The 3,059-nt window shown below is 57.8% G+C and overlaps 1 pseudogene; it reads right to left on the bottom strand.

Annotated features, from left to right (window-relative positions):
• Nucleotides 1-1,782: 1,782 nt before the first annotated feature.
• LOC112830292 (olfactory receptor 6B9-like) lies at nucleotides 1,783-2,693 on the bottom strand (annotated as a pseudogene).
• Nucleotides 2,694-3,059: the final 366 nt, after the last annotated feature.

Below are 3,059 nucleotides of genomic sequence, written 5' to 3'. Positions count from 1 at the left end.
GACCCCACACGGACCCCACACGGACCCCACACGGGCCCCACAGGGACTCCACACACGTCCCACAGGGACTCCACACGGGCCCCACACGGACCCCACACGGACCCCACACGGACCCCACACGGGCCCCACAGGGACCCCACAGGGACCCCACACGGGCCCCACAGGGACCCCACAGGGACCCCACACGGACCCCACACGGGCCCCACAGGGACCCCACAGGGACCCCACACGGACCCCACACGGACCCCACACGGGCCCCACACGGGCCCCACACGGACCCCACACGGACCCCACAGGGACCCCACACGGACCCCACAGGGACCCCACACGCGCCCCACACGGACCCTACACGGACCCCACACGGACCCCACACGGGCCCACACGGACCCCACACGGGCCCCACAGGGAGGTGGGGAACCAAAAGGAGAGCAGCGGAAGAATGAGGCAGAGGCAGTGTTTAGGGGCACAGTGCTGACCATTTTCAAAAACCGATGAGGCAAAGCACAATTATAGAAACATCACAAACTGCAAGCATGATAAATACAAAGAAAACCATGCCCTGGCAACCAAACTCCAAACATCTTGTTAGAAGATCCTGAAAGCTTCCAGAAGTGGGGGAAACCCAATTACCTAAAAGGAGTAAAAATAAGCCGACTTCACAGACGTAAGGAGCAGCTGCCAACACAGAAGTGTGGTTTGCAGAGCTGATGACAGCCGGGTGGCCAGAAGCCAAGAGGCACAGATAAAAAACGTGTCACACGAGCAGCCAGAAGGGAAAGGAGGCTAACACAGCTCTACTCATCAGACCGAGTCGACTTGCAGCCTGACAGAGGAAGGCAAAAAGCATTACTGGAGACAAAGAGTAACACTTCTTAATGATAAAAGGTTAAATTTAGCAAGATGACAACACAGTTCTAAATTTCAGAACCTCAAAATAATAAAGCAACACAATAAGAATATTTACAGCACCAAATCATTTCCATGAATTTAAAACTCTCACATGCCAAGCAACGCGACACGTCTGCAGATACATGTGTACTCTCCAAACACATGACACCCGGGGCCACGGCAGGGGAAGGACTGGAGTATGGGAAGCAATGGGATCAAGTAAGAAGCACTCACCCTGAACAGGGACAATAGCCCAATAAGAAGGAAAGTGCTGGGTCAACCCAATTTCTGCCCCTAAGTGCCAGAGAACAAAGAAGAGGCAGAAAAACCAGGTATGGGTATGCCATCTACTCACTAGACCCGTCAAGTTTTAAGTCAAATGACATTCTTGTTTCTAAGAAAAGGTGGCAAGTGTGTGGCCTACGGCACCGTTGGGCCTTGCCAGGTCACTTGGTCCACTGTCCAGCCAGCTGAGGTTGGTTGCAGAGCCTGCTCTAAGGCGCTGGGCGCTTAGGCAATGGAGGCCATCCCGGTGGGCTTAGGGACAGGGCAGGTGGGGGCCAGCAGGGCAGGAAGCAGGGCTGGCCACCCTGGAAACTGGCCATGTCCCAGGTGGTGAAGGGAGTGACAGTGAAGAGGGGTCTTCCTGTGAGCCGGGGTCTGCGCTCTTCCTGGCTGAGGGCCCTGCTGGGGAGCGGTCCCCTGCTCAGGTGCTCACGCTTCCTGGGAGAAGTGGCAGGAAGCTCCGGCATTTCCCCTGCTTGTTCAGATGCTCTCGTGGGCATCCTGTGTTCCTGGCAGCTCTGGCGCAGAGGGAAAGAGCCTGGTGGCAGGCCGGAGGCTGTGAGCAGATGAGAGGAGGGGCGTTTGGACTCTCCCTCCTGCAGCTGGCGCTCAGGAGGGACCCGGGGCTCGGAGGAGTTTGGTCAGAGCCTCCCTGATGTCACGATTCTGCAGGCAGTAAATGCTGGGATTGGGCAGTGCCGTCACAACTGAGTAGACCACGGACACCACCTTGTTGAGGTCAAAGGAGCTGGCGGCCTGAGGCCGGGCGTACATGAAAATGGTGGTGGTGTAAAAGGTGGCAATCACCACCAGGTGGGAGGCGCAGGTGGAGAAGGCTTTCTGGCGGCCGCCCATCCCGGGATCCTCAGCACCATGGCCAGGATGTGTGCGTAGGAGACCATGGTCACCAGCAGGGAGGTTGCGAGCACAGCCAGGGCTGCAACGGAGTCCAAAACCTCGAGGTGTCGGAGCAGGGGTGAGATGTCACAGAAGTGGTTGAGGACACTGGGGCCACAGAACCTGAGGCGGGAGATGAGAGCCGTGGACACCAAAGAGGCCAGGAAGCTGCCCAGCCAGGCGCTGAGGGCCAGGTACAGGCAGAGCTTCCAGTTCATGGTGGCTCGGTAGTGCAGCAGGCAACAGATGGCCAGGTACCGGTCACAGGCCATGGTTGCCAGGAGGAAGCACTCGGAGGAGCCGAGCGAGGGGAAGAGAAACAGCTGGGTGAGGCATCCCGAGAAGGAGGTGGTCCTGGCCCACGCCAGGAGCCCAGCCAGCAGCTTGGGGTTGGTCACCGAGGTGCGGAGGGTCCCCAACATGGGTAGGTTGGCCAGGAAGAAGTACACGGGCGAGCGCAGTTGACGGCTGGCTCGGATAGTCACCATGATGACCAGGATCTCCAGGATGGTCACCAGGTAGATGATGAAGAATAACCCGAAAAGCAGCTCCCGAAGGTGGCACAGTTCTGGGAAGCCCAGCAAGATGAATTCTGTTACCAGGATCTCAGTGGAGTTGCTCATGGCCCTCCCTGGTGGGAAGGTCACTTCTGAGCACCCTGGAACCCCAGAAAGAGGCAGGTGTGATTGTCCGCTGAGGGCTGAGAAGGGTCTCTCAGGTGCTGCCCTACTGACCTGTCACCCCCCACCCTCAGTCTAACACATAGTTACCCAGAGCCAGCACCCAGCAAAGGGGCATTGGGTACAGATACTCTTTCTCCCGATTTCATATAGAAGCCCTCAGGTGTAGGCTCTTCCCGCCCCAACACACAGGTACAGGGCCAGGTGTGTGTGCACACATACGTGCACACATACACACACACCCATCCTTCCAGGTGCGCACACACACACACACACACACACACACACCAGGTGTGCACTTTTTACACA

The sequence above is a fragment of the Callorhinus ursinus genome, unplaced genomic scaffold (assembly GCF_003265705.2).
Source record: "Callorhinus ursinus isolate GAN/ISIS: 27379988/994484 unplaced genomic scaffold, GSC_fseal_2.0 scaffold58, whole genome shotgun sequence".
In the NCBI taxonomy this organism is placed as follows: domain Eukaryota; kingdom Metazoa; phylum Chordata; class Mammalia; order Carnivora; family Otariidae; genus Callorhinus; species Callorhinus ursinus.
This window is presented reverse-complemented; position numbering and strand designations above follow the sequence as displayed.